At 45.2% G+C, this 27524-nt stretch overlaps 1 protein-coding gene and 1 long non-coding RNA gene across 2 annotated transcripts in view; both read right to left on the reverse strand.

Annotated features, from left to right (window-relative positions):
• Positions 1-27524, reverse strand: part of ASPH (aspartate beta-hydroxylase) — a 452693-nt gene that overhangs the window by 315429 nt on the left and 109740 nt on the right. The window lies entirely within an intron of this gene.
• On the reverse strand, positions 4883-5854 carry LOC134928263 (uncharacterized). Its single transcript, XR_010177876.1, has 2 exons — positions 5766-5854; positions 4883-5638 (listed from the first exon to the last, which is right to left on the reverse strand). It is a non-coding gene; the product is annotated as an uncharacterized LOC134928263 (long non-coding RNA).

Consider the following 27524-nt stretch of genomic DNA (forward strand, 5'->3'; position numbering starts at 1 on the left):
ACTTGGGACATTCATAAAGTCTGTATGTGGTCAGCATACCGCTCATCGGGATCCCGGCTATCACAATACAGATGCTGGGATCCCGACTGGGGCACCATACCGCCGCTGGTATACCGTGAGGTAGACGATTCCTCCTCTATGGGTGTCCACAACACTTATATAGGTAGAATAGAACCTGTAGCGAGCCTAGCTCACACCGAGCCCACAGTGCGGCGAGCCCTCAAGGAGCTTCGATGCACTCGCCACCCTGCCGGCATTCCACCGCTCGGGATGCTGATAAGACAAAGAAACATTTTAGGAACCTTATTGAAAGATATTATGATTAGATGTTAAATTACATATAGATTGGTTAAAAATATAAGACTACTGAACCTGATCAACATCTACTCTATAGAACGTAAATTGGGACAATGTTTGAGTGGGACTTCATGCCTATTCCAACAAAAACATGCACGGATTAGAAACAAACCGAAACCGGCTGAACCAGTTATTGAAAGTTAACACAAGTCTGGACAAGTCATAACCCAAGCAGAAGTACCTGGGGCCTTGGTAACTTTCTCCGCTGATGGCGTAAACCCTAATGTTTACAGAATAAATGGAGGTTACAGTTGGAATTGGAAGGGTTAATACAAAGAAACAAAAGAAGACCTACCACCTGAAAAATACAATGTAAATGCAGCTTCTGGACTACTAAGTCCAACATAAAATGTCACATTTAACAACATTATGCTCTGTAAAACATTTATAAAAAAAAAAAAGCTGCACTGGGTGGTTGTCTGCTGGTGTTAGAGCTTTCGCATAAGGAAAACCGGCTGCTTATACTGCCTCTAGGCCAGTGGTTCCTGGTTCCCAAACTCGGTCCTCAGGGCACTCTTAACAGTCCAGGGATTTAAAATAGATCTATGGATGCACACAGATGTTTTAATCAAAATGAATGGGCAACTAATTACCGTATATACTCGAGTATAAGCCGACTTTTTCAGCACTTTTTTTTGTGCTGAAAAAGCCCCCTCGGCTTATACTCGAGTCAGTGCAGGGAAGGAGTGGGGACACGGAGGGCAGTCAGTGCAGTGTGAAGGAGGGACATGGAGGGTACAACACGCGCCTCTCCTGTGTCCCTCCTGCGGGTCTATTAAAGGAAGTACCCGTTCGTGAGCTCTGATTGGCTCTCGAACCGGCACTTCATTTAACAGACCCGCCGCGGCCGCCGGAGACGCAGGAGGGACACAGGAGAGGCGCGCGCTGTGCCCTCCTTCACAAGACAGCGCGGGAGCTGCGGAAGGTAAGTAACTGGCACTGGGGGAGCGCGCATATCTGGCACTGTGAGGGGGCATATCTGGCACTATGAGGGGGCATATCTGGCAGTGTGAGGGCTGTGCACGGCTACAGCTGCATTTCCCACCCTAGGCTTATACTCGAGTCAATACGTTTTCCCAGGTTTTTGTGGTAAAATTAGGTGCCTCGGCTTATATTCGGGTCGACTTATACTCGAGTATATACGTTAAGTCAGTTGTGCAGAAGCATGGCTATCCTTATAATATGCACATTTAGCGACAACTGCTTTAGGAGACACCTGCTGCAGATAGTTTGGAGAGATTAAACAAAATTACTTCAGGTGGACCCCATACACTCTCTTTTATTTGGAATAAAACTATGGGGGGGTATCCTATTAGCTGCAGTAATTTGACGCACAAAAACAATGGGCTTTTACCACAATAAAAGCCCGGTGGGTCAATTCAAGCTATCCAATTATACCCAGTTTGCTTTGTGCGGCAAATTACCCCTATTCGCGCAAAGAGACACGGGCTCTGCAAAAAGCCCTTGACCTGTGTGTTTTCGCACCAGTTATAGAAAAAATGGTTACTTATTGGGGATTTGATTCTGCCTGCCTCAAAATCCCAGATGAGTGCCGGCATCGGGGCCAATAGGATAACCACGCTGTGGCAATTAGCCACAGTAAATGAACATGGCTATTAGGATATTGCCCTACATTTGATTAGATCTTTGATAGATGCGAGACGTGGGGCAATATAAAGATCTTAAACTGAGCAGTCGAAAAGAAAAAATAAAGATGGTATAAAACAGTTGTTCTCAGCTCCAGTTCTCAAGTACCTCCAACAGGTCATGCTTTGTGGATGTTGTTAACCATGCACAGGGGAGTTGATCGATTTACTGGGTCAGTAATTATCCCACCTGCTTACACAGAAAAAATCCTCAAAACGCGACTTGCTGCGGGTTGGAGGTTGTGAACCGCTGGAACTGAAGTATAATCATCCAAGTCTGGTCATCCAGTACTCGGGCAGATAACTAATCGTAACCATTCAAGCAATTTATGGCACAGCATACAAATCTCTGGTACGTGTAAATGTGTGTGTAAACAGTGCCATGTACAGAAATAGGGCCTAATTCCTGGCTCTTCTTACATATAGACCAGCACCTTACTTCATATGGAAGGTGAACATGTGAGGGGATCCTGAAAACCTGACCATACTTGGTATAGCACATTGTATGACCTAGCACAGTACTGGCATGATCATAATACAGAACACAAAAAATGTAAAGCGGTATGAAACATGTATTCTAGTCTGGTATCTATAGCAAACATTGGCTAATGTGTTTAAACTGACATGTAGCATATCAAAGCGTTTGTAAATCACCTCTTTAGAAGAGACAATGCCTCAGAACTCCAGGCTGTATATTTACTAATCCAAATTGCATAGATTATAATTATTTGCACCGAGATGCTCATTATTCCTTACATTCATCAAGACTAAAATGCATACTAGAAAAAGAAATAAAATGCAACATAAATATCACATACATGATGAGAAAAATATGGAAGTCATGACCGAGGAATGATACATGCATTTTCTCTGTGTACCATTTATTAATCACTGTGGAGAATAAGTATCTATTTTCAAAACAGTCTGGCGTTTGCTGCAAGACAATATTAACAGTTGAATACATTTATTTTCGGCTCCACAATCTTTGTCAGCAAAACATTGAAGGGGACAGATTGAAGACCTTAAACATGGAATAATGTACCCCAATGCAATATACGAGGAACAAGTGTCATTAAAAACACAGAACAATGTGGAGGTGGAAAAAGTGGTGTGGACAATTGTGTAAATACTTAAAATACCACAAATGAATATAAATAATTAGCTTTTGTAGTAGCAAAATATTATTTGCATTAATATCGGTTTAAAATCAGGTTTTTGTAGGTTTCCTGAAAGACGTCACCGGTGTCAATTATAAACAAGGACTTTTCAGTTCTACAAAGTAGGAATTGCTTGGTTTACAAAATATTCAAATATTGAAGGATGTCACAGAACTTAGGGGTTCTTTTTCCAAACAAAATAAATAAATAAAAAAGTTGTAAGAGAAAGCGCATGCTGGACAGACAAATTAGGTAGGTAAAGTACTAAAGACGAAGACAAAGGCTGCCAGTTATAATAGTAATAAGCCCTACACACTTGGCGACATACACGGGCAATATGAACAATATCGCTCATAAGTGAACGATATATCATTCCTGTCGTTTAGAGTGTAGGCACCAACGATGAATGATACGTGTCCCAGCGGTCGTTCATAGTTGGTTTTCTCTCGTTTAGCATAGCAAGCCAATTTGGACGATTGTTGGCAATCGTTAAAAACGAACATCGTCCAAATCGTAAACATCGCCAAGTGTGTAGGGCCCATTAGAGACACTTCTACATGCAGCGTCATCAGCAGAAAATAATTCATCCACTGGTAAATGTACTGTAGAGGAGAACTTGAGCGAAGAACGGTCTGACATTCTATATGCTTAGATACTTCGCTAAAATACAGAGTAGCAAAAAAAATGTACTTGCATAAAAAAAGAATAATCAAAACCAATATATGCACTCTGTTACACAGTAACACAGTAGGTTGCTTAACTCAATGTTCAACAGCTAAACAGAGATCTTATCCTTGATTTTCTGATATATTATTAAGTTTGGGTAGAACCAATACAAAGTTTTAAAACTGGAGTTGTAGACGTTTACCAACTACAGATGTAAAAGGTGCGGGGGGATTATGTGCCGGAATAAACAGGAAAAGAAAGCGTGGTTTTCCTCATATAGATCTCCTACAATTTGTATGAAGCAGCAGTCCCACACAAACAGATATTTTTCTTAAGATAGAAATTATTCCTAGCAGTCTTTTTTTTTTAAAGATATCCTCCTATTGATAATTATCTCCTTTCAAAATCTCTCTAGAGGGAAAAGGTATGGCTACTAGACACAGAAACTGACTGATACAGCTTTCAGAGGGTGGTCTTCACTTTGCCGGCGGCCGAGCTCCCGACGACCAGCACACTGGCGCCAGAATCCCGACCGTCGGCATACCGACAGTTCTTCTCCCTCTCGGGGGTCCACGACCCCCTGGATGGAGAATTGATCCATGCCCGCAGCGTTGCGAGCGCAGCGAGTCCAAGTTCGGCGGCCATGCAGACATTTTTTTAAAGGGGTAATCATGTACAAGGCATGTTTTAGCCTTGCACATGACTGCAACATTTAAAAAAAAAAAAAAAAACAGAATTTGCCCGCCGTCCTGCACGGCCACCAAACTCGGATTTCATTATATCCTGCCCCACGTGTCATGAGTGTGGTTGCCACAATAGCTCATAACACTGTATAGAATTATAAATACTCTTCTTAAAGCCTAGCCTGCCATAGAGATTTATGTTTGGATTTTTTTTTTTATTTGTTTTTATATAGCATACTTTTTCACGGGATTGCTGCTTCAACAATTTCTAATACTCCTCAAATCTATAAAACCTGTAGAACTAATTTTAAGAGATTAATTTTCCAAAGAACAGGACATACTGTAGAAACTAACAAATTTTCTACTCACGGCATATTTGGAAATATTTTATTTGCATCAAAAAAAGGTCTGTTTTTGTGTTTAATTACAAACAGATAAAAAACAAACTCACTCATAAATAAAATGTTATTAGTTGTACGTAGAGCACAGAACAGATGAAAGAATAACAGGTTTTAATACAGAGTTTAGATAAAACCCAACCCGCACTTTCAAAGCAGTGTTAAGACATGTCCAATTTAGCAGCTAATCAAACGGCTTTGATTGCCATGCCATTATTTGTTACAGCCAAGAATAGGGCAAGCTTACATCTTTGTTCCAATTAGACAGACTATTAGGAACAAAGAAAGCACAGCAAGCACTAAGGTTATGCACTGTACTTCCCAGGCATAACGGTCCATTCGAATGAAAGTGATGAAGATGGGCGAGTATTGGTTAAAACAACTCAAGTTTGGTTTTTAGGACTATGGAAAACATGGTAATTTGCAGAATGGCTGGAAGAATGTGGCATCTGCAAGTGCCAAATTATATAATGCCATTGTAATTGGTCTCCTAAACCATGGAAGGGTAATTGTGCCAAGCTTAGGGAACACAAAATAAATTGATGCAAAAAAAACACACAAGACCTGGAATGCAAATGTCTTCACTGGCAACTTAGACCAAGCCATACAAGCACTCATTCTACTGTGTGCAAGATCTGCCAAATAACACTTTCAGCTATTTGGGTAGCTCATGGCTCCGTTGCTCCAGGCTGTCCACTACGAAATGGGAGATCCCGTATCTTGTGGCTTTACTTATAAGAAAAAACAAAACCACAGAAAGAAATTAGTGTTTGCTCTCTGAACAGAGAAGTTATTGGTTTTGCAAATCCAGAATGATACAGGTCTTTTTTCCCTGAACCCCTTCATTCTGTGACGTACCATCAACATCTGTGGGATCGGTTTCTTCTTCTTCTACCATTTCAAAAGGAGTCATTACATCATATAGAAATGAGAGAAAGCCATAAAACCAATCCGAGCTTTCCTCAGCTAAAATATTAAGGATTTCCTCTAGAGAATCAATATTCATACTACTGCCATCTTTGGTGAGGCCTACACAAGAATAAAGGGAAGAAAAGAGGAGAGAGAGGAGCAGTTAGGAAGAGACCGTGGACATGGGGAGTTGGAGTATGTAAGAGGCTTCATCCGTTAACTTGTCCATGAGGAAAATGAAGATGTGGAAACTAAATGGTTGAATGAAGAAATGTGATGAAATGATGAGATAAATCATGCAGCTATTGAATAACAACAAGGAAAGCACCCCGAACCCACCCCACCCTGATATAGGAAGAAGCCTCATATCAAACAAAGCCTAGCAGGACGTTAAGGAACAGAGAGGCCATTCATGCACTGCCTTACTATATTAAGGTTGTAACAGTATGGCTGCTTGGTTATGTCAAGACAACAAGACCAAAAAAAAAAAAAATCTGTAAAATATCCTGCTACTTATTCGTTTTCATTAGTACACAGTGGGTCCCAATTGAACTAGCTAAATGTACTTTGTGACCCAGAAGGAGGCTTAAAAGTATTTTCTAAGAGCAGCAAAATAACGAACCCTTCTCCGCAGACAATATGAGGAAACCCCTAGCAGAGCATCATAAAATTATTAATAACTAAAGGTCCATCACCAACATCAACCGGAGGAAATCAAAGTGGTGTTACAGATGTGCAGAATGTTAGAGTTTCCAGATATAGGACTAATAGAATTTTGCTAGTTGGTTAAAAACATAGGACTCCAAAGCTATGGCTTCCTGTCTGAATACAACGTTCTTCCGCACAACATGACATTGCGTCTATTACATGCGGCCAAATAATAACGCACATGCCGATCTACCTGCTGCTAATTTGAGCACTATTAGCCTCTATACAGCATGTGCAGAAGGTGGTAAGCAAATAAACTAAGACACTCAAACCATAATCCAGTGTGCCGTGGCACCCTGAGGGGCCTCGGGACACTTGCAGGGATGCCCTGAGTTGGTGGTCCAGGACCAATTCACATTATTTACAATCAATTTAATAGACAAAACCAGAGCTTGTGGCTTCCAATCATAAAACATGTGGACAAATATAATGAATCCTGTTTCCTCACCAGATAACTGAGCCCAAGGATGATATATAAACACAATTTACTTAATTTAATATTTTTATCTGAATTTCTCAATAAAAAAAGTTTTGGCCTAGGGGGTGCCGTGACTCAAAGTTTGGGAACCACTGCCATAATCTAACATAATGCACCTTAACAGGGGTGTTTTGCTGTTTTTGGTTTGTAGAGTTAAAGGGGACAATTTATGCAGACTCTCCATTTGTTCCTTATCAGTCAAATCAGAAGATACAGTATCTGAACTTTAGTTGTTTGCTAACTTGAATATAGTCATGGAAAACAAGTTTATGGACATAGAGCAAGAGTTGTGCAAAGACATAAAATCCAAGATTGTATCTGGATTGTAAGATTGCATAAATATGACTTGATGACTTAACAGAGGTAATGACACTGCAGTAATGATGTGTTTTACATGCACATGCATCAATACCTGCAATGAAATAACTGAGTGCACTATTATCAATTTAGGATATGCTGCTGGTTCAGAATTTAATTATCTCAAACGACATTCAATATACTGCCAGAGATAGGCATTTTCTTTACTTATGAAAACACCCAAATGTAAACTGTGTTTATTTACTGAGCTGTAACAGTTGTAAGTTAAATGTTGGAGAGATGACAGAACAGGGCCTGTCAATATATAAAGTAAATAGCAGGGGCTGAGAACACATCCTTCTTAGTACAAATACTGGGCAGCATAATTATTTGACTAGGAACTTACCGGAGCCACCAAGCTCCTGTAAGGTCAAATTCACAGGGGGGAGACAGGCATTTAAAAGGCCTTTTAGCATGGGGTTTGCTGTATTTTTACATCTTCAAATAATATGATAAGAAAATCTGTAATTGCATTTTCTAGACACAAAATAATGAACATTAAGTATTAAAACAATTATAAAAACAAACATTTGTCTTCTGCAGAATCCAGATGACTACATGAATCTGGGCTTTAATATGAATGAAGGGGGTCAATACATGATCAGCCAATGCAATCCATTGGATTGACTGGATCATCTGAAAATTCTGACCAGTTGCTCATGTATTGACCCCTTCAGGAATTTTAGTTCATTCATTTGCATTTACTGATATGCAATGACCATGCTTTGTGGATTTCAGTAACTCATTTATTAGGGGTCTATTTATTAAAATTTTTACTAAAATATTGTGAAAAAATAAGATTTTACTCACCGGTAAATCTATTTCTCGTAGTCCGTAGTGGATGCTGGGACTCCGTAAGGACCATGGGGAATAGCGGCTCCGCAGGAGACTGGACACAACTAAGAAAGCTTTAGGACTAACTGGTGTGCACTGGCTCCTCCCACTATGACCCTCCTCCAGACCTCAGTTAGGATACTGTGCCCGGAAGAGCTGACACAATAAGGAAGGATTTTGAATCCCAGGTAAGATTCATACCAGCCACACCGTATAACTCGTGATATTATACCCAGTTAACAGTATGAACATAACAGAGCCTCTCAACAGATGGCTCAACAATAACCCTTTAGGTAACAATAACTATATACAAGCATTGCAGACAGTCCGCACTTGGGACGGGCGCCCAGCATCCACTACGGACTACGAGAAATAGATTTACCGGTGAGTAAAATCTTATTTTCTCTAACGTCCTAAGTGGATGCTGGGACTCCGTAAGGACCATGGGGATTATACCAAAGCTCCCAAACGGGCGGGAGAGTGCGGATGACTCTGCAGCACCGAATGAGAGAACTCAAGGTCCTCCTCAGCCAGGGTATCAAACTTGTAGAATTTTGCAAACGTGTTTGCCCCTGACCAAGTAGCAGCTCGGCAAAGTTGTAAAGCCGAGACCCCTCGGGCAGCCGCCCAAGAAGAGCCCACCTTCCTCGTGGAATGGGCTTTTACAGATTTAGGCTGCGGCGGAATGCGCAAGCTGAATTGTGCTACAAATCCAGCGAGCAATAGTCTGCTTCGAAGCAGGAGCACCCAGTTTGTTGGGTGCATACAGGATAAATAGCAAGTCAGTCTTCCTGACTCCAGCCGTCCTGGAAACATACATTTTCAAGGCCCTGAATACGTCCAGTAACTTGGAGTCCTCCAAGTCCCTAGTAGCCGCAGGCACAACAATAGGTTGGTTCAAGTGAAAAGCTGATACCACCTTAGGGAGAAACTGGGGACGAGTCCTCAATTCTGCCCTATCCATATGGAAAATCAGATAAGGGCTTTTACATGACAAAGCCGCCAATTCTGATACACGCCTGGCCGAAGCCAAGGCCAACAACATTACCACTTTCCACGTGAGATACTTCAAATCCACGGTCTTAAGTGGCTCAAACCAATGTGACTTTAGGAAATCCAACACCACGTTGAGATCCCAAGGTGCCACTGGAGGCACAAAAAAGGGGGCTGAATATGCAGCACTCCCTTAACAAAAGTTTGAACTTCAGGTAGTGAAGCCAGTTCTTTCTGGAAGAAAATCGAAAGAGCCGAAATCTGGACCTTAATGGAACCCAATTTTAGGCCCATAGTCACCCCTGACTGTAGAAAGTGCAGGAAACGACCCAGCTGAAATTCTTCCGTTGGGGCCTTCCTGGCCTCACACCACGCAACATATTTTCGCCATATGCAGTGATGATGGTTTGCGGTTACTTCTTTCCTAGCTTTAATCAGCGTAGGAATGACTTCCTCCGGAATGCCCTTTTCCTTCAGGATCCGGTGTTCAACCGCCATACCGTCAAACGCAGCCGCGGTAAGTCTTGGAACAGACAGGGCCCCTGCTGCAGCAGGTCCTGTCTGAGCGACAGAGGCCATGGGTCCTCTGACATCATTTCTTGAAGTTCCGGGTACCAAGCTCTTCTTGGCCAATCCGGAACAATGAGTATAGTTCTTACTCCTCTTCTCCTTATTATCCTCAGTACCTTTGGTATGAGAGGAAGAGGAGGGAACACAAACAGACCGGTACACCCACGGTGTCACTAGAGCGTCCACAGCTATCGCCTGCGGGTCTCTTGACCTGGCGCAATACTTTTCTAGCTTTTTGTTTAGGCGGGACGCCATCATGTCCACCTGTGGCCTTTCCCAACGGTTTACAATCATTTGGAAGACTTCTGGATGAAGTCCCCACTCTCCCGGGTGGAGGTCGTGCCTGCTGAGTAAGTCTGCTTCCCAGTTGTCCACTCCCGGAATGAACACTGCTGACAGTGCTAAGACGTGATTTTCCGCCCCTCGGAGAATCCTTGTGGCTTCTGCCATCGCCGTCCTGCTTCTCGTGCCGCCCGGTCGGTTTACATGGGCGTTCGCCGTGATGTTGTCTGACTGGATCAGTACCGGCTGGTTTTGAAGCAGGGGTTTTGCCTGACTTAGGGCATTGTAAATTGCCCTTAGTTCCAGAACATTTATGTGTAGGGAAGTCTCCTGACTTGACCATTGTCCTTGGAAGTTTCTTCCCTGTGTGACTGCCCCCCAACATCGAAGGCTGGCATCCGTTGTCACCAGGACCCAGTCCTGTATGCCGAATCTGCGGCCCTCTCTGAGATGAGCACTCTGCAGCCACCACAGCAGAGACACCCTGGTCCGTGGAGACAGGGTTATCAGCCGATGCATTTGAAGATGCGATCCGGACCATTGGTCCAACAGGTCCCACTGAAAGGTTCTGGCATGAAACCTGCCGAATGGAATTGCTTCGTAGGAAGCTACCATCTTTCCCAGGACTCGCGTGCAGTGACGCACCGACACCTGTTTTGGTTTCAGGAGGCCTCTGACTAGAGATGACAGCTCCTTGGCTTTTTCCTCTGGGAGAAACACTTTTTTCTGGACTGTGTCCAGAATCATCCCCAGGAACAGTAGACGTGTCGCAGGAACCAGCTGTGACTTTGGAATGTTTAGAATCCAGCCGTGCTGTTGTAGCACTTCCCAAGATAGTGCTACCCCGACCAACAACTGCTCTCTGGACCTCGCCTTTATCAGGAGATCGTCCAAGTATGGGATAATTAAAACTCCCTTTTTTCGAAGGAGTATCATCATTTCGGCCATTACCTTGGTAAATACCCTCGGTGCCGTGGACAGGCCGAACGGCAACGTCTGGAATTGGTAATGACAATCCTGTACCACAAATCTGAGGTACTCCTGGTGAGGATGGTAAATGGGGACATGCAGGTAAGCATCCTTGATGTCCAGTGATACCATGTAATCCCCCTCTTCCAGGCTTGCAATAACCGCCCTGAGCGATTCCATCTTGAACTTGAATTTTTTTATATATGTGTTCAAGGATTTCAAATTTAAAATGGGTCTCACCGAACCGTCCGGTTTCGGTACCACAAACATTGTGGAATAGTAACCCCGTCCTTGTTGAAGTAGGGGCACCTTGACTATCACCTGCTGGGAATACAGCTTGTGAATTGCCTCTATCACAGCCTCCCTGCCTGAGGGAGTTGTTGGCAAGGCAGATTTGAGGAAACGGCGGGGGGGGAAATGTCTCGAATTCCAGCCTGTACCCCTGAGATACCACTTGAAGGATCCAGGGATCTACTTGTGAGCGAGCCCACTGATTGCTGAAGTTTTTGAGACGGGCCCCCACCGTACCTGGCTCCGCCTGTTGAGCCCCAGCGTCATGCGGCGGACTTAGAAGAAGAAGCACGGGAGGACTTTTGTTCCTGGGAACTGGCTGTATGCTGCAGCTTTTTTCCCCTACCTCTGGGCAGAAAGGACGCGCCTCTACCCCGCCTGCTCTTTTGGGGACGAAAGGACTGTACCTGATAATACGGTACTTTCTTTGGTTGTGAGGGGACATGTGGTAAAAATGCTGACTTCCCAGCCGTTGCTGTGGACACTAGGTCTGAAAGACCATCCCCGAACACTCCTCATCCTTATAAGGCAAAACTTCCATGTGCCTTTTAGAATCTGCATCACCTGTCCACTGCCAAGTCCATAACCCTCTCCTGGCAGAAATGGACAGTGCACTTATTTTAGATGCTGGCCGCAAATATCCCTCTGTGCATCTCTCATGTATAAGACAGCGTCTTTAATATGCTCTATGTTTAGCAATATAGTGTCCCTGTCTAGGGTGTCAATGTTTTCTGACAGGGAATCGGACCATGCAGCAGCAGGCACTGCACATCCATGCTGAAGCAATAGCTGGTCTCAGTAGAATACCAGTGTGTGTATATATAGCCTTCAGGAGAGCCTCCTGCTTCCTATCAGCAGGCTCCTTCAGGGCGGCCGTATCCGGAGACGGTAGTGCCACCTTTTTTGATAAGCGTGTAAGCGCTTAATCCACCTTAGGGGGTGTTTCCCAACGTGACCTATCCTCTGGCGGGAAAGGGTACGCCATTAGTAACTTTTTAGAAAATACCAATTTTTTATCTGGGCAAGCCCACGCTACTTCACACACTTCATTTAATTCTTCAGAAGGGGGAAAAACTACTGGGAGTTTTTTCTCTCCAAACATAATACCCTTTTTTGTGGTACCTGGGGTCACATCAGAAATGTGTAAAACATTTTTCATTGCCTCAATCATGTAACGAGTGGCCCTACTGGACATAACATTAGTCTCTTCGTCGTCGACACTGGTATCAGTATCCGCGTCGACATCTGTGTCTACCATCTGAGGTAGCGGGCGTTTTAGAGCCCCTGATGGCCTTTGAGACGTCTGGGCAGGCACGAGCTGAGAAGCCGGCTGTCCCGCATTTGGCATGTCGTCAAATTTTTTATGTAAGGAGTCGACACTTTCACGTAATTCCTTCCACAAGTCCATCCACTCAGGTGTCTGCCCCGCAGGGGGTGACAACACATTTATAGGCACCTGCTCCTCCTCCACATAAGCCTCCTCATCAAACATGTCGACACAGCCGTACCGACACCGCACACACACAGGGAATGCTCTGACAGAAGACAGGACCCCACAAAGCCCTTTGGGGAGACAGAGAGAGAGTATGCCAGCACACACCAGAGCGCTATATAATACAGGGATTAACTAAATGATATCCCCTTATAGCTGCTATATGTATATTGCGCCTAAATTTAGTGCCCCCCCCCTCTCTTTTTTACCCTTTCTGTAGTGTAGACTGCAGGGGAGAGCCAGGAAGCTTCCTTCCAGCGGAGCTGTGAGGGAGAAATGGCGCCAGTGTGCTGAGGGAGATAGCTCCGCCCCTTTTTCGGCTGACTTTTCTCCCGCTTTTTAATGGATTCTGGCAGGGGTATTTATCACATATATAGCCTCTGGGGCTATATATTGTGATATATTTGCCAGCCAAGGTGTTTTTATTGCTGCTCAGGGCGCCCCCCCCAGCGCCCTGCACCCTCAGTGACCGGAGTGTGAAGTGTGTATGAGGAGCAATGGCGCACAGCTGCAGTGCTGTGCGCTACCTTGGTGAAGACTGATGTCTTCTGCCGCCGATTTTCCGGACTCTTCTTGCTTCTGGCTCTGTAAGGGGGCCGGCGGCGCGGCTCCGGGACCGAACATCAATGGCCGGTTCCATGCGGTCGATCCCTCTGGAGCTAATGGTGTCCAGTAACCTAAGAAGCCCAAGCTACCACCAGTTAGGTAGGTTCGCTTCTTCTCCCCTTAGCCCCTCGCTGCAGTGAGTCTGTTGCCAGCAGATCTCACTGTAAAATAAAAAACCTAAAATATACTTTCTCTCTAGGAGCGCAGGAGAGCCCCTAGTGTGCATCCAGCTTTGCCGGGCACAAGATTCTAACTGAGGTCTGGAGGAGGGTCATAGTGGGAGGAGCCAGTGCACACCAGTTCGTCCTAATGCTTTCTTAGTTGTGCCCAGTCTCCTGCGGAGCCGCTATTCCCCATGGTCCTTACGGAGTCCCAGCATCCACTTAGGACGTTAGAGAAAGGGTGTTTCCACACCCTTTTCACATGATTTTAGTATCACCTGAATGTATTAAAGGGCATTTGGAGCAGTTTTCATGAAAAACTGCTCCAAACCCTTTAATTCACTTTTTTTTTTTTTTTAGTAAGCCACATCGCATTCCCCATACTTATAATCGGAAATGCGATCTGACCAGATTTACTAATAATAATTTTTTTATTTTTTTTTTAAGAAGTGAAAAAATACCTCAGTGTGCCCTGTGATAATCTCACCAGCTCAGGCTGGCGAGTTCACAGGGCAGCACTGCGATGTGCACCCTTTTGCACAGCTTTCTCTGCCCCTGGCCGCTATTGCCTCGTTTCCTAATCATAAAGCGCCTGGGGGTGATGGGATACCAGTTGAGGTAAATAAACAATTTAAGGATTTTTCTTTGCTCCATATTTACTAAACCTGTTCAATGATTTGAGCGCAATAGTCTCCCCCCTCCATGCAGGAGGCAGTCGTCATAGTACTGCCTAAACCGGGCAAAGATCCCACACTCCCAGACTCGTACCGCCCAACCTCATTATTAGCAACGGATAATAAGAATTTACTTACCGATAATTCTATTTCTCTGAGTCCGTAGTGGATGCTGGGGTTCCTGAAAGGACCATGGGGGATAGCGGCTCCGCAGGAGACAGGGCACAAAAAGTAAAGCTTTAGGATCAGGTGGTGTGCACTGGCTCCTCCCCCTATGACCCTCCTCCAAGCCTCAGTTAGGTACTGTGCCCGGACGAGCGTACACAATAAGGAAGGATTTATGAATCCCGGGTAAGACTCATACCAGCCACACCAATCACACTGTACAACCTGTGATCTGAACCCAGTTAACAGTATGATAACAGCGGAGCCTCTGAAAAGATGGCTCACAACAATAATAACCCGATTTTTGTAACTATGTACAAGTAATGCAGATAATCCGCACTTGGGATGGGCGCCCAGCATCCACTACGGACTCCGAGAAATAGAATTATCGGTAAGTAAATTCTTATTTTCTCTATCGTCCTAGTGGATGCTGGGGTTCCTGAAAGGACCATGGGGATTATACCAAAGCTCCCAAAACGGGCGGGAGAGTGCGGATGACTCTGCAGCACCGAATGAGAGAACTCCAGGTCCTCCTTAGCCAGGGTATCAAATTTGTAGGATTTTACAAACGTGTTTGCCCCTGACTAATATCCGCTCGGCAAAGTTGTAAAGCCGAGACCCCTCGGGCAGCCGCCCAAGATGAGCCCACCTTCCTTGTGGAATGGGCATTTACATATTTTGGCTGTGGCAGGCCTGCCACAGAATGTGCAAGCTGAATTGTATTACACATCCAACTAGCAAAAGTCTGCTTAAAAGCAAGAGCACCCAGTTTGTTGGGTGCATACAGGATAACAGCAAGTCAGTTTTCCTGACTCCAGCCGTCCTGGAACCTATATTTTCAGGGCCCTGACCACATCTAGCAACTTGGAGTCCTCCAAGTCCCTAGTAGGCGCAAGACACCACAATAAGCTGGTTCAGGTGAAACACTGACACCACCTTAGGGAGAGAACTGGGGACGAGTCCGCAGCTCTGCCCTGTCCGAATGGACAAACAGATATGGGCTTTTTTGAGAAAAAAACCACCAATTTGACACTCGCCTGGTCCAGGCCAGGTCCAAGAGCATGTTCACTTTTCATGTGAGATGCTTCATATCCACAGATTTGACTGGTTTTAAACCAATGTGTTTTGAGGAATCCCAGAACTACGTTGAGATCCCACAGTGCCACTGGAGGCACAAAAGGGGGTTGTATATGCAATACTCCCTTGACAAACTTCTGGACTTCAGGAACTGAAGCCAATTCTTTCTGGAAGAAAAATCGACAGGGCCGAAATTTGAACCTTAATGGACCCCAATTTGAGGCCCATAGACACTCCGGTTTGCAAGAAATGCAGGAATCGACCGAGTTGAAATTTCTTCGTGGGGCCTTCCTGGCCTCACACCACGCAACATATTTTCGCCACATGTGGTGATAATGTTGTGCGGTCACCTCCTTTCTGGCTTTGACCAGGGTAGGAATGACCTCTTCCTGAATGCCTTTTCCCTTAGGATCCGGCGTTCCACCGCCATGCCGTCAAACGCAGCTGCAGTAAGTCTTGGAACAGACATGGTACTTGCTGAAACAAGTCCCTTCTTAGCGGCAGAGGCCATAAGTCCTCTGTGAGCATCTCTTGAAGTTCCGGGTACCAAGTCCTTCTTGGCCAATCCGGAGCCATGAGTATAGTTCTTACTCCTCTACGTCTTATAATTCTCAGTACCTTAGGTATGAAAAGCAGAGGATGGAACACATACACCGACTGGTACACCCACGGTGTTACCAGAACGTCCACAGCTATTGCCTGAGGGTCTCTTAACCTGGCGCAATACCGGTCCCGTTTTTTGTTCAGACGGGACGCCATCATGTCCACCTTTGGTAATTCCCAACGGTTTACAATTATGTGGAAAACTTCCCCATGAAGTTCCCACTCTGCCGGGTGGAGGTCGTGCCTACTGAGGAAGTCTGCTTCCCAGTTTCCATTCCCGGAATGAAACACTGCTGACAGTGCTATCACATGATTTTCCGCCCAGCGAAAAGTCCTTGCAGTTTTTGCCACTGCCCTCCTGCTTCTTGTGCCGCCCTGTCTATTTACGTGGGCGACTGCCGTGATGTTTTATCCCACTGGATCAATACCGGCTGACCTTGAAGCAGAGGTCTTGCTAAGCTTAGAGCATTATAAATTTACCCTTAGCTATATTTATGTGGAGAAAAATCTCCAGACTTGATCACACTCCCTGGAAATTTTTTCCTTGTGTGACTGCTCCCCAGCCTCTCGGGCTGGCCTCCGTGGTCACCAACATCCAAAACTGAATGCCGAATCTGCGGCCCTCTAGAAGATGAGCACTCTGTAACCACCACAGGAGAGACACCCTTGTCCTTGGATATAGGGTTATCCGCTGATGCATCTGAAGATGCGATCCGGACCATTTGTCCAGCAGATCCCACTGAAAAGTTCTTGCATGAAATCTGCCGACTGGAATTGCTTCGAAGGAAGTCACCATTTTTTTACCATGGCCCTTGTGCAATGATGCACTGATTTTAGGAGGTTCCTGACTAGCTCGGATAACTCCCTGGCTTTCTCTTCCGGGAGAAACACCTTTTTCTGGACTGTGTCCAGAATCATCCCTAAGCACAGGAGACATGTTGTCGGGATCAGGTGCAATTTTGGAATATTTAGAATCCACCCCTGCTGTTGTAACAGTATCCGAGATAGTGCTACTCCGACCTCCAACTGTTCCCTGGACTTTGCCCTTATCAGGAGATCGTCCAAGTAAGGGATAATTAAGACGCCTTTTCTTCGAAGAAGAACCATCATTTCGGCCATTACCTTGGTAAAGACCCGGGGTGCCGTAGACAATCCAAACGGCAGCGTCTGAAACTGATAGTGACAGTTCTGTACCACGAACCTGAGGTACCCTTAGTGATAAGGGCAAATTTGGGACATGGAGGTAAGCATCCCTGATGTCTCGGGACACCAGATAGTCCCCTTCTTCCCGGTTCGTTATCACTGCTCTGAGTGACTCCATCTTGATTTGAACCTTTGTAAGTGTTCAAATTTTTTTTAGATTTAGAATAGGTCTCACCTAGCCTTCTGGCTTCAGTACCACAATATAGTGTGGAATAATACCCCCTTTTCTTGTTGTAGGAGGGGTAATTTAATTATCACCTGCTGGGAATACAGCTCGTGAATTTTTTCCCATACTGCCTCCTTGTCGGAGGGAGACCTTGGTAAAGCAGACTTCAGGAGCCTGCGCAGGGGAAACGTCTCGACATTCCAAACTGTACCCCTGGGATACTACTTGTAGGATCCAGGGGTCCTGTACGGTCTCAGCGTCATGCTGAGAGCTTGTCAGAAGCGGTGGAACGCTTCTGTTCCTGGGAATGGGCTGCCTGCTGCAGTCTTCTTCCCTTTCCTCTATCCCTGGGCAGATATGACTCTTATAGGGACGAAAGGACTGAGGCTGAAAAGACGGTGTCTTTTTCTGCAGAGATGTGACTTAGGGTAAAAACGGTGGATTTTCCAGCAGTTGCCGTGGCCACCAGGTCCGATGGACCGACCCCAAATAACTCCTCTTCCTTTATACGGCAATACACCTTTGTGCCGTTTGGAATCTGCATCACCTGACCACTGTCGTGTCCATAAACATCTTCTGGCAGATATGGACATCGCACTTACTCTTGATGCCAGAGTGCAAATATCCCTCTGTGCATCTCGCATATATAGAAATACATCCTTTAAATGCTCTATAGTCAATAAAATACTGTCCCTGTCAAGGGTATCAATATTTTTAGTCAGGGAATCCGACCAAGCCACCCCAGCTCTGCACATCCAGGCTGAGGCGATCGCTGGTCGCAGTATAACACCAGTATGTGTGTATATACTTTTTATGATATTTTTCCAGCCTCCTGTCAGCTGGCTCCTTGAGGACGGCCCTATCTATAGACGGTACCGCCACTTGTTCTGATAAGCGTGTGAGCGCCTTATCCACCCTAAGGGGTGTTTCCCAACGCGCCCTAACTTCTGGCGGGAAAGGGTATACCGCCCATATTTTCTATCGGGGGGAACCCACGCATCATCACACACTTCATTTTATTTATCTGATTCAGGAAAAACTACGGTAGTTTTTTCACATCCCACATAATACCCTCTTTTGTGGTACTTGTAGTATCAGAAATATGTAACACCTCCTTCATTGCCCTTAACGTGTGGCCCTAATAAGGAATACGTTTGTTTATTCACCGTCGACACTGGATTCAGTGTCCCTGTCTGTGTCTGTGTCGACCGACTAAAGTAAACGGGCGTTTTAAAACCCCTGACGGTGTTTTTGAGACGTCTGGACCGGTACTAATTGTTTGTCGGCCGTCTCATGTCGTCAACCGACCTTGGCGCGTGTTGACATTATCACGTAATTCCCTAAATAAGCCATCCATTCCGGTGTCGACTCCCTAGAGTGTGACATCACCATTACAGGCAATTGCTCCGCCTCCTCACCAACATCGTCCTCATACATGTCGACACACACGTACCGACACACAGCACACACACAGGGAATGCTCTGATAGAGGACAGGACCTACTAGCCCTTTGGAGAGACAGAGGGAGAGTTTGCCAGCACACACCAAAAACGCTATAATTATATAGGGACAACCTTATATAAGTGTTTTCCCTTATAGCATCTTTTTTATATATTTCTAACGCCAAATTAGTGCCCCCCCCTCTCTGTTTTAACCCTGTTTCTGTAGTGCAGTGCAGGGGAGAGCCTGGGAGCCTTCCCTCCAGCCTTTCTGTGAGGGAAAATGGCGCTGTGTGCTGAGGAGATAGGCCCCGCCCCTTTTCCGGCGGCCTCGTCTTCCGCTCTTAACGGATTCTGGCAGGGGTTAAATATCTCCATATAGCCCCCGGAGGCTATATGTGAGGTATTTTTAGCCAAAAAAGGTTTTCATTTGCCTCCCAGGGCGCCCCCCTCCCAGCGCCCTGCACCCTCAGTGACTGCCGTGTGAAGTGTGCTGAGAGGAAAATGGCGCACAGCTGCAGTGCTGTGCGCTACCTTAAGAAGACTGAGGAGTCTTCTGCCGCCGATTCTGGACCTCTTCTCGTTTCAGCATCTGCAAGGGGGCCGGCGGCGAGGCTCCGGTGACCATCCAGGCTGTACCTGTGATCGTCCCTCTGGAGCTAATGTCCAGTAGCCAAGAAGCCAATCCATCCTGCACGCAGGTGAGTTCACTTCTTCTCCCCTAAGTCCCTCGTTGCAGTGATCCTGTTGCCAGCAGGACTCACTGTAAAATAAAAAACCTAAGCTAAACTTTTCTAAGCAGCTCTTTAGGAGAGCCACCTAGATTGCACCCTTCTCGGCCGGGCACAAAAATCTAACTGAGGCTTGGAGGAGGGTCATAGGGGGAGGAGCCAGTGCACACCACCTGATCCTAAAGCTTTACTTTTTGTGCCCTGTCTCCTGCGGAGCCGCTATCCCCCATGGTCCTTTCAGGAACCCCAGCATCCACTAGGACGATAGAGAAATTAAGATTTTGGCTAAGCTGTTGGCGGTCCGTCTCAATGCTGTTATAGCATCAATTATCCATGATGATCAGACTGGCTTTATGCCCAAAAAGTCAACGGTTCAAAATCTGCGCAGACTATTTTGCCATTTACAGAGGGGGGACCGAGCAGAGTCGGAGGCAGTGGTGGTGGTGTCTTTGGATGCCGCCAAGGCCTTCGACTCAGTGGAATGGATATACTTATGGGAGGTACGCCAGAAATTTGCCTTTGGTCCTAAATTTATACAGTGGGTTAGATTGTTGTATTCCATGCCTTGGGCCTGTGTCTCAGTGAATGGGTATGTTACACTATCCTTTCCTCTAGAACGGGGAACTAGACAGGGCTGTCCCCTGCCCGATTTGCTTTGGGCATTGTGCCCCTTGCTCCATACATACGAAGGTCCCCTTACATTAGAGGTATCCCGATTGGTAATCCTACTGATGTTATTGCGCTCTATGCGGATGACATGCTATTGTTTTTAAATGATGCAGATGCCTCTTTACTGAGGTTGCTAGAAGTGAATACTTTTGGGACCTTGTCAGACCTGCTAATAAACTGGAATAAATCCAGCATCCTCCCGTAGTCAGGGGTCCTTCCTGCGGCCGTGACTATCTCAAACCCGCTACAATATATCCTTTCCTTTACATACCTATGAGTTACTGTTTCACCAGAGGCTAAAACGTATGTTCAGCAGAATCTAGTCCCAGTTACTGATGAATTTAGGCTTCGGATCCATCAATGGAAAAACTCCCCCTAACGGTTACAGGCCGTGTCAATTTAATTAAGATGGTTGTACAACCTAAGTTCCTTTACATCCTTCAGCATTCGCCCATTTATATACCCAAACAGTGTTTTGATAAATTAAATAGTATGATCTCTTCATTTGTTTGGAGGGATAGGCCGCCTAGGGTGGCATTGAGAGCCTTGGTCAAAGCCAAAACTGATGTGGGTCTAAGCTTGCCCAACCTACAAATCTACTATCTGGCTGCTCAATTGGTGCATATGTCGAATTGGGCCCAGGGTAGAGGAGGACCTACAGTGGAGGGGTTCCTGACCGAGCATGTGGGGCCTCACTTTTCCCTAGTCCACTTTCTCTGGTCTGGTACATCGACAGGGCATCTCCCACCTATATTAATTCAGACCCTACTTGTGTGGAGGCATGTTCATTCCTACTATGAATGGACTGATTTTGATACTGAAACTCCTATATGGTTTAATGTGACATTTCAAGAGCTACTACAGCTATCAGATGACAATATTTGGGTACGGACTGGCCTTACGGAAATTGCTCAGTTATATAAGGAGGGTGTTTTCAAATCTTTTCAACAAATGCAACAAGATTTCACAGTCCCTCATTCGGCCTTCTTCAGATATTTGCAGCATCGACATGCAGTAACGCCACAGTTTGGCTCACCCCCCTCGCAATCTCGGACTCCCCGGTCAAGGACCTGATCATGCGTTTAGGCACTAGGGGCCAGATTTCATCCATATATGCTACTCTTAATGCCCAGATGAACGCACCTATCCGACTCCTTACGAGTACGATGGCAGCGGGATATAGGCATACTGGAGGAGGACCAATGAGTTCAAATATTATGTACTACTAAATATTCGACCCCATGAATCAAGTACCAACAAATCTCATTTTATATTCTGCAGAGAGTTTACCGCACTCCCCTCTCCATGTGTAGGGCGGGCCTGAGATCGGAAACCGCTTGTCCCAGATGTACTACCCCCGATGCAGACTTCTGGCACTTATTGTGGTCCTGCCCCAGCGTACATCACTTCTGGGAGGCTATGTGGGCGGATGTTTTACTCACAGAACCTACTTTACCACCCATGACACCTGCATTATGCATTTTTGGTTTAGATCTTGCGGAGTCCCACACGCCCATTATTTACAAATATGTGCTCTGCCTCATAGCTCTTGCTAAGGTCCTAATAGCCCGAAGTTGGTTTGCTCCATCCTCCCCTAACATTTATCACTGGAGAGTGCTAGTGAATGAGGTGGCGGGTCATGAAAGATTCATGCATAGAGCCAGAGGTAATCTCACCTAATATTTTACTAAATGGGATAGGTGGAATGCTTCACGACTTGCCACAGAGTTGAATATGATGACCATCCTAGCTTGATACGGTTGATAACCGTGAATACTCGGGTCTCGCAGACGCTTAAGGCACAGTAATACAATGTAATTGTAATTACTATGTACATGTAATTGTATTGTATAAAACAGATATCATCCTTATATTTCTAGGAAGATGTATGGTTGGAGCAATAAGCACAACACTCAACTTGTCTGTATGCTTGTATTAATTATTTTATTTTATTTTTTGGCTCATGGACTTGTACAAATTTATTTTGTTCTGTTTGTATTTTGTTATAAACGTGAAAAACATTTCAATGAAAAAGTACACAAGTAAAAAAAAAAAAATACTTGTGAATGCCAAGAGACTTCATATTCCAGCTGCTATCCTGAGGGATGAAGGGACAAACCCTGGTCTGATACGTGACCAGATCAGTCATACCTCCCAATTATAAAACAACTTTTTATATCACCAATTTAAACTCACAGAAACGTAAAACCGCTAATACGAGTAATTGGCTTCCATATAACAAACAATCCTCAGCAGATTAAATAAATAGGCAGGTGCGCAACCAACAGCAGCAGGTAGGAGGAGGGTCAATTCCTCAGAAACCAAGCAGTAAAAAAAGGGAGTGAATACCCGCGCTGGCTGAGCAAATTAATAATAATAATAGGGATGGTTTGCTCTATGTATAAAATAACAATTTGACAAATCACATATACAAATTTAAAAGAAAAAGGAATTCCTATTACTCCATACATTTGGACTTCACTCTCCTAACTGGCCCGCAAAGCCTTTTCATTCTTCGGCATATTTTGGACTTCTCTCCCATCACTGGACCCATTCAACAAACCGGTCTGATCCACCCCTACAGCTACAAATTGACTCATTCCTATGCTGATGTCTAACAACGTAGGGATCTGGTAATTATCTACCTAAACACAGTGAATGCACAAGGGGAGGTTGCCCTAGCCTTCAGGAATGGAAATTTTGAATACAGGAGAATGTGAAATCCATTAAATCTTATCCAGATAAGACATTTTCAAGTTTTATCGACACCTTGTGGTAATAGGAATTCCTTTTTCTTTTAAATTTGTTTATATGTGATTTGTCAATAAATCGTTATTTTATACATAGAGCAAACCATCCCTATTATTATTATTAATTTGCTTAGCCAGCGCGGGTATTCAATCCTCAGAAGATGCTTGCACACACAACCAAAGTGGTCATTGACTGGTCAGATTTGTATGTGCGTCTGCAAACAATCTGATCAACTCCAATCTGTAAAACCAATCATACAGGACAGAGGATAACAAACGAGGTCCTCAAGGCACCCCCACAGTTCTGGTTTTAAATGTACCCATGTTTGGCCACAGGTGACTTAATTACCACCTTAGTCAATTTGATTTAACCATCTGTGCTGAGCCGTGGATATACCTAAAACCTGCACTGTTGGGGTGCCTTGAGGACTGCGATTGGGAACCTCTGATATAAGACTTAATTTTATCTAAAATTGCCAAATTTCTGTCTATGGCGTATTTTTGATTAATAAAGTTAAATGTTACTGCTATATTAAACTATATGACAATATGGGATAAAATGCCTTAATAGTGAAATAAATCCACACAGGTAAAGTGAAATATCAGCCAGGACACCTACACCAGAACAGCGCTTTCTTTTGGACAAATGTCCATTAAAAAAATATATATATTTTTTTTTTTAAATGGAGTTTTCTAGACAAAAGTGGTTAATGAAGGCATGGAAATAATCTAACTTCATTCAGCAACATATATTTTTAGATGAAAATATTTAATTATAAGTGTTAGTGGGAACATCCGACAAACACAAAAAGTATGACAAGAAATTGTGTTAACATTACAAAAAAAACTGCTTAAAGACAAAGCTAAAATGATCCGGCTTTTACTGCAAAGTGATAATTACAGTTAAGAGCCAAATGTATTGAATAGAAAGTGAATATATACAGATATTTTCTTAAGTTCTACAGAATCATAAAATAACTTAAATTTTTTTTTTTTTTTTGCATGAGGACCAGTAATACTATGAAATAGGATAAAGAACCAGTTTGAACCAGTTTTCTCGGCAGACTCTAATAAATGCCAGCAAAGGGTCAAGATTAACGTGTCCAGAACTCACAATTGTAACCTGGATAAATATTGACAAATTGGCCGCATTGTTTCCTTTACAAATTCCTATTCCAATATTCAGCCTTATGGTATCTCTCTGAAACCTGCACTCAAGAAGTTTTCCCTATCTGCATACACCTAAATATCCGGAAACGGGAAACGTCGGCATCGCGACACTCACAATATGTGCGGCTGGATCTAGTCGGGTCAAAATGCAGACAACTGCTAACGTTAAGCATTAGGCTTGGGCTACAGGAATGTGGGGTGTTTCGGAGGAGGTTAGTGTTAGGCTGTCGAAGGGGATGGCCAGGGTTAGGCTGTGGGGGTTCACGGACAGGCTGCGAAAGGGGTGGGTTAGCTATAGTACCAAAAATTGACAGCATCTTTAACATCGAGATCCCACTGCCGGCATTATGACAGTCAGGATTCCTTACCCAACCCACGGAAACACAAGATTTTTCCAATTTCTTTTTGGTTAACTCTTTCACAAAATTAACTTCTGAGCACATCTGGGAATGACAATCCCTAAAATATTGAATTTAACACTTTCTAGGTTTACGTCCTTGATGTGCACATTAAGGGGTATATTCAATTGAAGTTGGATCCATTCCAACATTCATTTGTCGGAATGGATCCGACCTGGGCTATTCAATGACATCTCAATTCGACTTTTAAAAAAGTCGAATTGAGATGCGGGAGGGGAGAGCCGCAGGTAGACGGGGGGAGAGCAGCGCTACAGTAGCAGCTATATAGCCGCTGCTGTAGCGCTGCTCTCCCCGTCTCCCCCCCACCCCCAGTGTCTCCGCCTCTCCCCGACCCTCCCTGCATCACAGCCGCCGCTCACGGCAGCGTCTACACCGGCTCCAGCAAGCGAGGTCTCGCTTGCTGGAGCCGGGTGGACGCTGCTGTGAGCAGTGGCTGTGACATCCTCCAGCGCTGCTCACCCCGTCCCCCGCCTCGGCTCGCCCCATCTCACTTCGACTTTTTTTTAAAGTAATACTTTAAAGTAATACGGGCCAAAACCCCGTTTCCGACAGAAGCACGCGGGTTGGCGGCTATTCCGCCGAGCCACGTTTTCCGACAAGTCGGGCATTCCCGACTTGTCGGAAAACATGTGGATCGGCGGAATAGCCGCCGATCCACGTGCTTCTGCCGGAAAAAAAATAAGAATTTACTTACCGATAATTCTATTTCTCGTAGTCCGTAGTGGATGCTGGGGACTCCGTCAGGACCATGGGGAATAGCGGCTCCGCAGGAGACAGGGCACAAAAATAAAGCTTTATGATTAGGTGGTGTGTACTGGCTCCTCCCCCTATGACCCTCCTCCAAGCCTCAGTTAGGATACTGTGCCCGGACGAGCGTACACAATAAGGAAGGATATTGAATCCCTGAGTAAGACTCATACCAGCCACACCAATCACACCGTATAACTTGTGATCTGAACCCAGTTAACAGTATGACAAACGTAGGAGCCTCTGAACAGACGGCTCACAACAATAACAACCCGAATTTGTTTGTAACAATAACTATGTACAAGTATTGCAGACAATCCGCACTTGGGATGGGCGCCCAGCATCCACTACGGACTACGAGAAATAGAATTATCGGTAAGTAAATTCTTATTTTCTCTAACGTCCTAAGTGGATGCTGGGGACTCCGTCAGGACCATGGGGATTATACCAAAGCTCCCAAACGGGCGGGAGAGTGCGGATGACTCTGCAGCACCGAATGAGAGAACTCAAGGTCCTCCTCAGCCAGGGTATCAAATTTGTAGAATTTTGCAAACGTGTTTGCCCCTGACCAAGTAGCAGCTCGGCAGAGTTGTAATGCCGAGACCCCCCGGGCAGCCGCCCAGGATGAGCCCACTTTCCTTGTGGAATGGGCCTTGACAGATTTAGGTTGTGGCAAGCCTGCCACAGAATGTGCAAGTTGAATTGTGCTACAAATCCAACGAGCAATCGTCTGCTTAGACGCAGGAGCACCCATCTTGTTGGGTGCATACAATATAAACAGTGAGTCAGACTTTCTGACTCCCGCCGTTCTTGAAATATATATTTTCAATGCCCGGACCACGTCCAACAACTTGGAATCCTCCAAATCGTTAGTAGCCGCAGGCACCACAATAGGCTGGTTCAGGTGAAACGCTGACACCACCTTAGGCAGAAAATGAGGACGCGTCCGCAGTTCTGCCCTGTCCGTATGGAAAATCAGATATGGGCTCTTATATGATAAAGCCGCCAATTCTGATACTCTCCTGGCTGAAGCCAGGGCCAGTAGCATGGTTACTTTCCATGTAAGATACTTCAACTCCACCGATTTGAGCGGCTCAAACCAATGGGATTTGAGAAAATCCAAGACTACATTAAGATCCCACGGTGCCACTGGGGGCACAACCGGGGGCTGTATATGTAGTACTCCTTTTACAAAAGTCTGGACTTCAGGAACTGAAGCCAATTCTTTCTGGAAGAAAATCGACAGGGCCGAAATTTGAACCTTAAATGGACCCCAATTTGAGGCCCATAGACAATCCTGTTTACAGGAAATGTAGGAATCGACCCAGTTGAAATTCCTCCGTGGGGGCCTTCCTGGCCTCACACCACGCAACATATTTTCTCCAAATGCGGTGATAATGTTGTGCAGTCACCTCCTTCCTGGCTTTTACCAGTGTAGGAATGACCTCTTCCGGAATGCCTTTTTCCCTTAGAATTCAGCGTTCAACCGCCATGCCGTCAAACGCAGCCGCGGTAAGTCTTGGAATAGACACGGTCCCTGCTGAAGCAGGTCCCGTCTTAGAGGTAGAGGCCACGGATCCTCCGTGAGCATCTCTTGAAGTTCCGGGTACCAAGTTCTTCTTGGCCAATCCGGAGCCACTAGTATCGTTCTTACTCCCTTTTGCCGTATAATTCTCAGTACTTTTGGTATGAGAGGCAGAGGAGGGAACACATATACTGACTGGAACACCCACGGTGTTACCAGAGCGTCCACAGCTATTGCCTGAGGGTCTCTTGACCTGGCGCAATACCTGTCCAGTTTTTTGTTGAGGCGGGACGCCATCATATCCACCATTGGTTTTTTCCAACGGTTCACAATCATGTGGAAGACTTCTGGATGAAGTCCCCACTCTCCCGGGTGTAGATCGTGTCTGCTGAGGAAGTCTGCTTCCCAGTTGTCCACTCCCGGAATGAATACTGCTGACAGTGCTATCACATGATCTTCCGCCCAGCGAAGAATCCTTGCAGCTTCTGCCATTGCTGTCCTGCTTCTTGTGCCGCCCTGTCTGTTTACGTGGGCGACTGCCCTGATGTTGTCCGACTGGATCAACACCGGCTGACCCTGAAGCAGGGGTTTTGCCAGACTTAGAGCATTGTAAATCGCTCTTAGCTCCA

This window comes from Pseudophryne corroboree, chromosome 5 (genome assembly GCF_028390025.1).
Source record: "Pseudophryne corroboree isolate aPseCor3 chromosome 5, aPseCor3.hap2, whole genome shotgun sequence".
NCBI classification, from domain to species: domain Eukaryota; kingdom Metazoa; phylum Chordata; class Amphibia; order Anura; family Myobatrachidae; genus Pseudophryne; species Pseudophryne corroboree.